Raw genomic sequence first — 13,485 nt, forward strand, 5'->3', positions numbered from 1 at the left:
TCTATGTAGTACTTTATTAGACTGGCATCCCATAGGGTTTGCGGGTTAATGTAAAAATCAAATGGTGAGACAGACGTTGCATGTAATGCTGCTGTGTTGGTAATCCCTGCTGGCCCGAACCACTTAAAAACGTGCCGGCTGCAGATGTCTACCAGGTGTAACAAGTGGCTGGAGGATATGCTATTCCGGGATTTTTGAGAACCACTTAAAAATAAGATATTTGCATGCACAGCAATGTTTCATTCTTACAAGAACTATAATAACCAGCAACTCTGCCTTCCCAGCCTGTGCTTACATGGTAAACGATCTGTAATATGAGACACTTGAGCCTCAACTACAGACTGTGTCTGCTTACAAATTTATGCACATTTCATCTAAATTCTATACATAATCCGCATGTTCACGACCATAGCTGACATCCCAGCTAAGCTGGGTCACTTCATCAGTATCATCAGATGATCTCTTTGTCTCTTTGTTGTTGTTTTTAAGGAAAGAGGTGAAAGATGGGGGGAAATGCAGGAGGAAGATAAGAAAGAAGCATTGCTTCAACACTGATCTAGCCCAAGATGTTGACAGGAGCAAATATCCATAGCTTCTCCCTGTCCATGTGGCACACCACCCTCATATCCTATGTCCCTACCTGTATGCACTGAGCTAAATATACCAACCATTGACTGTGCTCGTTTTTGAGCTCCTTCAATGTATGAGGGATATAAACTGAATGAATTAATGAGATTGTCTGATACCGATACTCCCCTCTTTCAGATATGTAAGCAGTGGCACTCAAACTCTGGGCATAAGAAATAGACAGAAGTATGATATGTTCTGTTTATTTGTTTTTTTCACATTTTCATAGATGTCTAAACAAAGAGAAATGTTTTAATTTTAGTCGCATGCAAAATAAACGTGAAATAAATAAAATCAGGGATGTGGACGCATGGTATTCACAGAACTGTTTGACCCCTCTACCCTTTGGAAGTGAAGGACATGAGGCAAGAGTTGATAATGCAGGTGAGCTGTGCACAGGTGAGCTGCAAGCAAGCTGCCGGCCAGCTCTGTAGAGGCTCCTTTTACTGACACAATATGCAAACCCAGGCAGATACATTTTGGGCTGTGACCTTTACACATCTTCCAGTCCCAGGATCGTGGGGTGGTCCAAAGTTATTTTGGCACCTGTTTCCACCACGTCATTTTCCCGTTGCACAGTGTATGACGAAAGAGACAAAGGTCTCAGAGATGAAGGTCACAGACAGGACACTGCAGACTACTGAGATCACAAAAGGTTAGACAGAGGGCAGGATGTTCAGACAGCTGTGGCTTTATCTGTGAGGGGGAGCTGACTGTGCCTTGCACCCAGTGATCATCCCTACACCTTTGGATGCATTCTAGATTTTGTGTGTATTTGCATTTCCTTACACATTTTGTATAATTTAAAGAGAATTTGACATTTTCAGGAGGGTCTGGAGATATACGTTGGTAGCACAGAGGTCAAAACTATGCATGAGTAGCATTGCCTATCGCTCATAGGTGTTTGAACAGACAAATGGTACCTGCACCTTTCTGCACTTTACTAGAGAATGGCAGCTAGAAACTCTAAAAAGCAAAGTGAAGGTTTTGTCTGCGCTGCCTTTGCACTTCTATTGTCATGTGGGATACATAAGAACTTAACAAAAAAGAGGGAAACTGTGTCATAGATGGGGTTCTTTATTAGAATTTTAATACAACGTAACTTGCTCTGTTGCTTCCTATTTGTCACAAGCATCTAGCAATCTGAACTATACTGCCTTGAAACTTTGGCAGACCTAGTCTTCATGAGTTCACTCTTAAAAAAAAAAAAAGCCATCTAAATCTCAGCTGATATGTTTAGGTGGACATGTGGTGCAGTCCTCCATATGATTGTACTTTTAAAGTTACAGATGGAATGTGTCAGATGTTCCATCTCCTTGGATGTAGAAATACATCAAATATTAACACAGTGGTTGCCAACCTTTGTGATGGTACACCTGGAATTTTGAGCTAGCTTAAGCCAGGAATTTTGAATTACTGCTACCAGCCATGCACATGCAGAGTTGCATACTTAATGCTGACAAGTCTGTCTGTCTATCTGCCTATCTTTACTGTCTTTGTGGAAAAGAAAAGAAATGCAAGGAAAATGCACAGAAAATACACTTTTGTCTGCACTAAACATACTGATTTAAATGTGTTAGCTGTTTCCCAGTTCAACTTTTTGGGGAAAGAAACCAGCCCTTTCACACAGCGAATGACTTGATCACTGTGTATCATGTTATCAGTCGCATATGTGTTTGTGCGTAGGGTTTGTTTACGCATCATACTAAATGTGCTTAGTGGGGAGGATTTCTGATCCCTGCAAGCAGTGTCCCTCTATGCTATGCTATGGTTGTCTCCCATGCTAGCTGTTTAGGCATCAATATTAAGATTCTTTTGTTTTCTCAAGCATTTAGAAATGATTGGCGTAGGTTGCTGCTGGAATTTTCTTCTTCTGACACTTTGATCTTTTGATCCTTCTTTTATACATGCTGTTGCTTTTAAGGTTTTCTTGTATTGAAGTGTGCCTTGACCAAATGGAAACGCGTTGTGTTGACTTGGAAGTAATATAGTATTGAACTTCATTGTACATTGAGTTAAAAGGAAATTTGCAGCTGATGAGTAGCTGCCAAGGCCTATTGGGTGAGCTGTTAGAAATCTTACATGATATATGAGAGGCCTCCAAAGGGGAAAGAAAACTGACCTCAGTTCACAATAGAGTGAGACAAAATACAAAAGAAAGCAGTTCTAAAGTGGAGATGGTGAGATTCCATAGCACAGAAACTGCTATTTCCTAAGCTTTGCTGGTGCACAGTAGCCAAGATGAAAGCTCTGTGTTCATATCTATATTTATTTCCATGTTTATTTTCCCTTGTAAGGCCTTTTAACTTTATTTTTTGACTTCCGTCGGCATTTTGCCCTTTATGGGGTGTGTCAGATGAATAAAGGGCCTTTGGATCTGGTAGATCCCAAACCATCCCTGATCCACCACAACATGTCCCTTTGCCCTCCTACCATAATCAGATCACTGCCAACTGTACGTTTATGCTGGTGGACATTTCCACCAAGGTAGCAGGGGCTCTTCCAGGGGCATAAATACTGCTCTAACAGTGGAGCTCCCCTCTGTCAGTTGGAGCGCCACCTTTGTAAGATACTACAAACAGCCTTTTCGATATAGTATATCTTATGTAAAAGGGACGCAGGTGGTGCTGTGGTCTAAATCACTGAGCCTCTTGGTCTTGGGCTTGCCGATCAGAAGGTCAGTGGTTCAAATCCACATGATGGTGGTGCACTCCTGTTGCTCTGTCCCAGCTTCTGCCAACCTAGCAGTTCGAAAGCACACCAGTGCAAGTAGATAAATAGGTACCGTTGTGGCAGGAAGGTAGACGGAGTTTCCATACGCTCTGGCACTCATCATGGTGTCCAGTTGCATCAGAAGCAGTTAAATCATGCTGGCCACATGACCCAGAAAGCTGTCTGTGGACAAATGCCCGGCTCCCTTGGCCTGAAGCGATATTAGTGCCGCACCCAACAGTCGCCTTTCACTGGACTTAACCTTCCAGGGGTCCTTTACCTTTTCTTATGTAAACTAGAGCTGCACAAATGGTAACCTTCAAACCCAGTGCATCACACCAGCCCACATATGACCTCCTGTTTTTGTAGTCTGCCTGTGATTGCAGTACAAGGGTGCCAAGCACTGGTAAGCCACAATACATGGCTGGTGGACAATATCTGTCATGGCTGTTATAAATTGTTCAAACCTGGATTAAATGTGGAACTATTGCCATTGTTTATTCAGTTGCAAATGCTTAACCTGATATAATAGATCCTGGAATAATTCTGCAGTTACTAACAGAAGCAAAAAATAATAATAATAATACTGCTGGCAGTACTGAACATGTATTTTCCAGTTATTGAAAAATATTTGTCTTTATTGCAGCATGAAAATATAATTCACAAATAAAAGCATCATTAGATTTCACAAAATATATGTTGGCAAATAACTGAGCTGAATTAAACATAATTCATTTGGCATTCACAAACTATATTCTCCCCTCAGTTTGGGCACATTTATTATTTCTTAAAGTGTTGCTTTGATGCATTTTCTGAAATTAATATTTGGTTAAGAAAGGTCATAAGCACAATATTTGTTCAAATGCAGTTCGTAACACTCAGACACACGCATCCTCGTGCACATTTTTATTTTTTTTCTCCTTTTATGTTTGGCCAAAGTACTTCAAAGAACACAACTGTGAAGACTTGAATAAAATTACTTTTTCTAAGACAATCCACTGAGAAAAACAATTGGAAAGTGCTGTAATATAATATTCCCCATTTTATTTCTAGGGTTGCTGTTGAATGCTGGCTAAAAACAGACTTCACAATCCAGCTAGGTCGGCTTTCTGAAGGGGTCTACTCACTTACCAAACTGCCATGGGGATCCAGCTGATTCCTACTCACACGCTTTGCTAGGCAACAGCTACAGCTATAAGGAGCAAAGCAGGTTGAATGAACCAACTGTTGCCTATGTTAATTAATCTTACATTAATTACATTACATTAGATTACTGCAACATGTTATACCTGGGCCTGCCTCTGAAGACAGTTCAGAAAATTCATCTGGTGCAGAATTCCGCAGACAGATTGCTCACTGGAGCAGGACAATTGGAGCCTATAATATCAGTTCTGGCCCAACTGCACTGGTTGCCAATTAGTTTCCAGTCCCAATTTAAAGTGCTGAATTTCACCTATAAAGCCTTAAATGGCTCAAGACCTCAAGGACCGCCTCTCCCCATATGAACTGACCTTCTTCATGTGCCTTGTCTGCAGGAGATCCAGAAGGTGAAAACATGAGAATGGGCCTCTACTGCTGTGGCTCCCCATTTGTGGAATACTCTCCCCAGGGAGGCTTACCTGGTGCCATCAGTATATATCTTTATGTGCCAGGCAAAAACGTTTCTCTGTAACAAGGCCTTTGGCCTTTACTATCTATGTCCTTTTAGAAGTGGGTGGAATGTTTTCAACTACACCCACACACACAAAGATTAATCAGCAGCTGGCATACTACACCCTTGTGCAAATTAATTGAAACAAAGCATGTTTTATATGCCAAATCAATCAGTCTGTCAAGCATCCACAAAAGAAGATGTTTGGGGGATGCTTCAGTTATTATGGTGTCAAAAGCCTGCAGCCAGTAGGAATGATGTGCTTGCCATAATATATCGAGGTTCTACGAAAAAGAGTTATTCCAGAACTGGAAAAGAAGTATCCTGACGGTACTGGGATATTGCAGCAGGACCTAGCCCCCTGTCACACATCGAAAGTGCTGAAGAAATTCATGACAGAGTAGCAAATACAGGTACTTGATTGGCCAGGGAATTCCCCGGACATAAATCCCATTGAGAATTTGTGGGCTATATGCAAAACAAACAATGAAGTACAGTAGTTTATTGTACAAAACTCACATATGCGTACATTAGTAACGGATATGACCTCTGCTATTTTTAAGCAGCATTTGAACACGGTTTGGCATGGAGTCTACTAGTTTCGAACAGTCACTGTTGATTTTTGGATCCCTGTACCACACTTGAATCAGCACCTGAATGAGCTGGTCCATAGTTGTACAGTCTACAGTACGGAGGCGACTTTGGCATATACCCCACAAATTCTTAACACCATAATAATTGAATCATCCCCAAAATATCTTCTTTTGTGGGTGCTTGATAGACTGATCGATATGGCATAGAATACATGCTTTGTTTCAATTAATTTGCACAAGGGTGTACATGCTACAAGCAAGGATTATATTAGCATGAAGAAACATGAATTAGGAGACATACTTAATTTGGGTTGTGATCTTACAGTCCCTGGGCTATAGGTTCCTTTGTATCTCTCTTTCTGAGAATAGAGATACATTTGCCCTCAGAGACTGGATAGCACTTCCAGAACATTGTCAAAAGCACTTGGGCAAAAAAATGAGAGGCACAAATACAAGATGGGTGACACCTGGCTTGAGAGCAGTACATGTGAAAAGGATCTAGGAGTCTTGCTTGACCACAAACTTGACATGAGCCAACAGTGTGACGCGGCAGCTAAAAAAGCCAATGCAATTCTGGGCTGCATCAATAGGAGTATAGCATCTAGATCAAGGGAAGTAATAGTGCCACTGTATTCTACTCTGGTCAGACCTCACCTGGAGCACTGTGTCCAGTTCTGGGCACCACAGTTCAAGAAGGACACTGACAAACTGGAACGTGTCCAGAGGAGGGCAACCAAAATGGTCAAAGGCCTGGAAACGATGCCTTATGAGGAACGGCTAAGGGAGCTGGGCATGTTTAGCCTGGGGAAGAGGAGGTTAAGGGGTGATATGATAGCCATGTTCAAATATATAAAAGGATGTCACATAGAGGAGGGAGAAAGGTTGTTTTCTGCTGCTCCAGAGAAGCGGACACGGAGCAATGGATCCAAACTACAAGAAAGAAGATTCCACCTAAACATTAGGAAGAACTTCCTGACAGTAAGAGCTGTTCGACAGTGGAATTTGCTGCCAAGGAGTGTGGTGGAGTCTCCTTCTTTGGAGGTCTTAAAGCAGAGGCTTGACAATCATATGTCAGGAGTGCTCTGATGGTGTTTCCTGCTTGGCAGGGGGTTGGACTCGATGGCCCTTGTGGTCTCTTCCAACTCTATGATTCTATGATTCTATGAAAAGGTCTGTAACTGGTTCTTCTCCAATGTCAGAGAAGAGTTGAAGGAGACCTGTTCTAGGGGCATGTCCTTGGTGCGCTGTGCAGGATCCATAGCCTCTCATTCAAACAGCACACCACTGCAGCAAAATAACCCAGCTTAATTTCTATGCCACTTTTTCACAGTAAAGTGTGTCCAAAGCAGCTCTCAGTAAAAACCAGCTTATTATCGAAATACAGCATCACATTCAAATTCAAATAATACAAAACAAGCTAACTAACACAGCATAAGATAAATTCATCGCAATGAAATGATCTGAACTTAATACATAATAAACGCAAAGCACCATCAAAATGAACAGATTTAAAACAAAAACAATGCAACCCTCACTATTAGCTCTAGCCTTGCTTTACCCCAGAGGGACAGTTCAGAGCTCTTGGAAGCAGAGTCCTCTTACCAGGCTTGGCTCTGGCTCCCTCATCCATCCTCCAAAAGAAGGTGTCAACAACAGAAATGAAGTGCTGTGAAGTGGCAATGATGAGAAGTCCTCTTTCCCCACCTCCTAGATGTTCTGAGTGCTAGTGTTGGCCTTACTGCAGCAGAGGACAAGGCCTCCCTTAGCAATTAGTGCTCATCCAAAAATGGCCCCCAAATTTACCGCTCCGTTTAGTGATTGAAAGGAATTTGGGATCTGTGAGGTGGAGGGGGGGTCTTAAGTGGTGTCAGAACAGAGGTGGTTTTTATTTCATAAAAAAATAAAATCCTTTTAGGCATTTCTTTTTCCCCATGCGCTGTGGAAACGTTGAAGCGCCTCTTCTTCTCCAACTCCCTTCTCTCCCAGTGCTCCCTGGAATAGCCATATCACTGTTCCACTAAGATTTCTGGGAAGGGAAATGTTGGCCCTTGATGGTAGTCATTTCAGCTCACCTCACCTCACCTCCGAAACCCTATCAGAGCCATGTTACATCATTACATAACATTGTCCAAGGAGCCTTGTTGGAGCATGAGAGTTGTGGCTGCCAGGAGAAGTTTGCCCACATTGTGGTACACAGAAGTGGCAAAATAATTGTTTAAAGGAAGGGGGCAATAATTTAGGAGTAATGGATGGATGGCTCAAATTGCAATGGCATTACTGCAAATGCTTCAGTGGACTTTATTCATATGATCTGATTATATTTGTGTATGAGGTATTATTTAATTTGGCTTCTTCATTTTTTAAATGCAATACTGAATAAAAGTCCCTGTTGAGGTTATAAGACTTCCAGCCACAGAAATAGCACTGCAATAACTGAGTTTCTCGAATGGAAATTCCTCTGGCCTTAGGCATCACCAAGTCAAAGAAACTATTTTCTGAAACACTTTAAAAAAATCTTGTTAAGCCATAGAACAACATCAAAAGGAAAGGCTTCCTAGATGTTCAGTTGCTGACAAGGGAAATCAGCAGCTTAGGAATTGCAGACAGCTTCACACCCCATTAATTTAAATTCCTTGCTTGCTTGGTGGAACATGAAGTTTTAGGAAATTCCAAAAATCCGCTTCAGGCTCCTTGAGTAAGCAGGGTAGGGGTGGAATCTCCTACTGTTTGCATACGGAGAAAATTTCATTAAATGTAATTCCCCAGGGCTCACTAATATTCACTTCCCCCCAATAGGTCTCATTAGGAGAATTAGTATGTCTGAATTCTGCTCTTCAGAAAGGACTTCCTGGGTCATCGTACTCTATAAAATTAGGGGATAAAGCTCAAGCTCCGAAAGTTACTGTGATGATGATTTTCTCCTCCTACCTCTCCTGTACTGCGCTTTCTGTGGGGAATGAGAAAAGGGCAAACCTCTGCACATTGTTGACCAACGTGAATTTATGGTGGATACTGTGGAAGCGCTATGTAAAGTGCTACTAGGGGATTGTCTGTCATTTTGACAGGCAGGGGAAGGGGAAGGGGAGGGGGGAGGATGGAAGGACACATGAGAAATTTGTTCTTGGCAAATAGAACCTGACCTGGCCCTTGCCTTCTAGGCTAATGTGTTTGCTGAGAACAGTTGCAAAATTCAGAGAAATGTGAAATCTGAAGGATAATTATATTCCAATCTGCACAATAGGCAGGGAGGTGTGGAATCAGAAGCAATAAGTATCTAAGGAAGGCAGTGATTAGCCTCCCATCCATTGCAATCTTTAATGTATACTATACCAGAAAATATATTATTTCCACATAAAAGCTATTTAGGGAGGCAGGTAACATGCACCATCAGTATATCTGATCACTTACAGTCATCCTGATTCATACAAGTATGTGCTAAGTTGGAGGAATTCCTCCAGTCGTAAACATACACAGTATTTTTAAGCAACTGATCTGGTATTTTAACTCACCATTTCTGTCAGAATAAAGGCAATACAGTGGTAGCTTGAGTTAAGAACTTAATTCGTTCTGGAGGTCCGTTCTTAACCTGAAACTGTTCTTAACCTGAGGTACCACTTTAACTAATGGGGCCTCTCGCTGCCGGAGCACGATTTCTGTTCTCATCCGGAAGCAAAGTTCTTAACCCGAGGTACTATTTCTGAGTTAGCAGAGTCTGTAACCAGAAGCATCTGTAACCCAAGGTACCATTATATGTGCAAAAACATATTAACAGTACAGAAATTCCTAAATGTAAACTCTTTGACTGCTTCTTGTTAATGAAGATTTCCATTCCTTGCTTAAATCAGGCTTTTGGGCTTATTAATATTGGACAGTTGAAATTGCTGTATTATCCAGGGAAATTTGAAATACTTCAGGGAATCCGCTGAGTAGTTAAACTAAAGTTTTCTGCCATTTGGGGAAGAAGCTATTTCAAGTGATCAAGGGAAAGCAAATAAGCATGACTGACAACCCTAAAGCTGACTTGTAGAACACTGGTCTATTTAACGTACAGCTAAAGCAATAAAAACAAAAGAAAAAAAGAAAATGAATTCAGCTGTGCTGTTTCCCCTTTGGTCTTACAGCATTTAATAAGTGTTTTGTTATTTCTCGTCATACTCTCAAAACATGTGCAAGATAATCTCTTTCGGAAGAAACAACAATTGTCAACTTAATTGACATATGAGAGGATGGAATTCTGTGTTAATTCATTTCCTGTGCTGTAAAAGTTGTCTGAGTCTGTTAATTTCTCTTTACACAATATACAGCTTTGGAACAGAGATTCCTTTTTCATATCACAGCACTTCTTTTCTGATTATACAAACTGCATATGTGACTGCATTTGGAACACTGTGTCTCGCCTCAAATAGGATATTTCACAGATATGTGCATTTTAAGCACACTTTACTGTATGGACGCAGGTGGCGCTGTGGGTTAAACCACAGAGCCTAGGACTTGCCAATCAGAAGGTTGGCAGTTCAAATCCCCGCAATGGGGTAAGCTCCCGTTGCTCCATCCCTGCTCCAGCCAACCTAGCAGTTCAAAAGCACATCAAAGTGCAAGTAGATAAATAGGTACCGCTCTGGTGGGAAGGTAAATGGCATTTCCGTGTGCTGCTCTGGTTCGCCAGAAGCAGCTTAGTCATGCTGGCCACATGACCCGGAAGCTGTATGCTGGCTCCCTCGGCCAGTAAAGCGAGATGAGCGCCGCAACCCCAGAGTTGTCCGTGACTGGACCTAACTGTCAGGGGTCCCTTTACCTTTACCTTACTGCAGTGTATGCATTTTTGTACACACTATTCAGCTAGAAAACTGCATGGCAAAATTCAGAGAAGTGCTAATGTTGAAAGATGGCTATGTTTCAGTTTGTGTATTGTTTTGGGGAGTGTGGATTTTGTCAGTTCCTCAACTGAATCAGATTTATTTCCCATGCCTACCTGTGGTCCTCCACAACTGTCTTCATCCCTGATCATTGGGTATTAAGATATGGGTATCTGTACATGGTCACAGTTGGTTGAGGTTGGTAAAATAAGTGCATAAGCCTCAGAGTATAAGTACAATGGTACAGTTAAGCAAATTTAGAATTAATAACCCTACAGCGCCCCCCACCCCTATTTAGATTGCAATGTATATTACTTCACTCATTGCTATATCTGGGGCCGCCCTAATCTTTTAGCTGAAGAGGGTCCTTGACTTCTGCCCCAAAGTGCTGTCTTAACAAACTATGCAAGTATGACTACATATACTCAAAAATGTATTGTCAAAGTTTGTCAGAAATGCATTACAAAGTTTATGAGGTCGGAGCTACCTGTTGGTCTGTTGGTAAAGTATAAGAGATGGGCATTTGCCACAAACACACAAAAACACAATTATGGGGGTGGCGGGGCAGAGTGTAGAATGCGATACTGAGCACAGAGACCATCTTTCTGAAAAATTATTTTTTTAGAAAACAACATTTCTAGTCCTTAGAGTAGGTATTTGGATTCATTCCGAGAATGGTCATGCTACCTTCTCAGGCTAAAGCCTCATGGGCCTATCTGGTGATGGGGGTTTGGAGGAGGTAGGGATATCAAGGGCCATTCCTCTGAAAAATTGCACTTGAAGTCTTTTCCCCTGAAGATGAAGTATTGGGGCCCTGGCTCACGAGACTGAGCTTCAGTGGCTGCCAATTCAACAGGGGGACTCTGTAGGTTCAGGGCTTCTTCTACCTCATGGCAGCCATATTTCCACGTTAGAAACACAGGTCACAGCAGTCTCTAGACTCAACAAATTGAAGAAAGTGGGGAGAGGGGAAGAATAAAGGAAAATATGAAAACGTGAATAAAAGTTGAGAACAAATTAGTAGGCTATGCAATATACATTGATTTGACCTTTTAATGCTGGAATTGTTTTAAGATCAGTTTGAGTACTGATGCTTTTGAGAGATTTCTTACTAACAGTCCATAGCGGGACAGTAGTATAGGAATTATAAAATTTGGCAATTTTTATCTCAAACGCACCAGGGAGAAGGATGGGGCCATTCACCTTGTCAATTTCAAGAATATGTTGTTTAGTATTTGAAATAAATACAGTGGTTCCTCAGGTTACAGGCGCTTCAGCTTACAAACGCTTCAGGTTACAGACTCCGCTAACCCAGAAATAGTACCTCAGGTTAAGAACTTTGCTTCAAGATGAGAACAGAAATCGTGCGGCGGCAGCAGCGGGAGGCCCCATTAGCTAAAGTGGTACCTCAGGTTAAGAACAGTTTCAGGTTAAGAACGGACCTCCGGAACGAATTATGTTCTTAACCCGAGGTACCACTGCACTCAAAATAAAATAGAATGTGGCTGGATTTCTTTGCGCCAATCTTACTTGTTTTGATTTAAATAATTTATTACACTTCAACAGTATTTCAGTTTATTGTGGGAAGTGTGCAGATGTTTTTACAGGCTGGAATGCAATCTTCTCCTGCCCTAGTTCAGTCATAACTGCTTGATGCAAGCGATTCCACACTTACACAATCAGACTTGGAGCCATGTTTGAGAGGGCCCTCAGCAAGGTGCCGTGTGGTGTGCCCCCCATACTGTCCTAGGTGGGTGCCCCAAAGCTTATCAGAGGGCACAGTAAAGAATTGGGGATGGGTGGCAGTGCGGAAAGCAGTGTCGCTGTATCTGCCCAGTACTCCCTCACCCCAGCACTGTGAAGAGAAACACCTGGTGAGGCAGCTGCAAACACCCCCATTTTCATTATCCTCAGTGTCTCACTCTCAGCATAGGCCACAATCACACCATACTCTTAAAGCACTATGATGCCATTTTGAACAGTCATGGTTCACACACACAATTCTGAGTGGTGTAAGAATCTATCCCTCCGCACAGAGGACTCTGGGAATTGTGGCTCTGTGAGGGGTCTGGTATACACCTCAACTACCCCAATTAAATCAGGACATCCTGTTTTGGGCTGCCGTGCTCTCAGCATGGCACCTAAAAATGTGTGAGACTGTGGAGCCCAAAAACATGTGTTTTGGGGGGGAAATGTGAGACCACACAGGTCATGTAACTTGTGCGGCAGTGCAGTTGGGGAAAAACACATCCTGGTTTTCAATCTCAACATGTTGTAGGGTATGGACTGGAGGGCCTGAGCATCCTTAACAGAATTCTGCTTAAAGCCATGACTGCTTAAAGTGGTATAATAGTGCATTAAATGTATGGTGTGAATGTGGCCATATTGTAGGTAGGGCCCCAAGGCATTGGAGATCATGAAGATTGTGGAAGCAGCACTTCCCTTTACAACACGGGACATAAAAATGTGGGGGGTTTTTTGTTTGATTTTTAAAAAGGGAAGCCAGTCTCATTCATGGTAGACCCTGGCATTTGCTCTGCTCTTCTGGGTGCTGATTCCAAGCCTCCACATATATTAAACCCACAAATGATGCTCACTAACCTGCCTGAAATGAGTTTCTTGTTTAGTTCTCTGGAAATATGTATCTGTTTGTCATCTTTTACTTTCCTCCAAGGGCCTTAGAGTAGAGTACTTTGGACTCTCTTATTTATTTGTACAATATTCATGTGAGGTACCTCAGGCTAAGACTTAGTGATTTGCCAGAGACCAGTGCTTAAACTACAAAGGACCATAGGTCATTCTCCCTACTTTTTGTGATGGGTCCCTTAGCCGCACTTTTTAGAAGGCCACACTGTAGGTGGGGGGATGATTTGACTAAAATTGGGGAAATCCTTCCGTGGGGCCTCCTTTCTCCTATCATTTGAACACCTTGTCATTTGAACACCTTGTCATCTAAGCATCACAACACTATAGTCATTTGATTTGAATCTTGATTTCTCCAACACACAACACAGTCTAGCCACTGTCCTAAACTAGCTTTTAAAGT

The 13,485-nt window shown here is 42.1% G+C and overlaps 1 protein-coding gene across 4 annotated transcripts in view; it reads left to right on the plus strand.

The window, feature by feature from the left end:
• Positions 1 to 13,485, plus strand: part of GALNTL6 (polypeptide N-acetylgalactosaminyltransferase like 6) — a 432,117-nt gene that overhangs the window by 149,240 nt on the left and 269,392 nt on the right. The window lies entirely within an intron of this gene.

This window comes from Podarcis tiliguerta (assembly GCF_965153285.1).
Source record: "Podarcis tiliguerta genome assembly, chromosome: 9".
In the NCBI taxonomy this organism is placed as follows: Eukaryota; Metazoa; Chordata; class Lepidosauria; order Squamata; family Lacertidae; genus Podarcis; species Podarcis tiliguerta.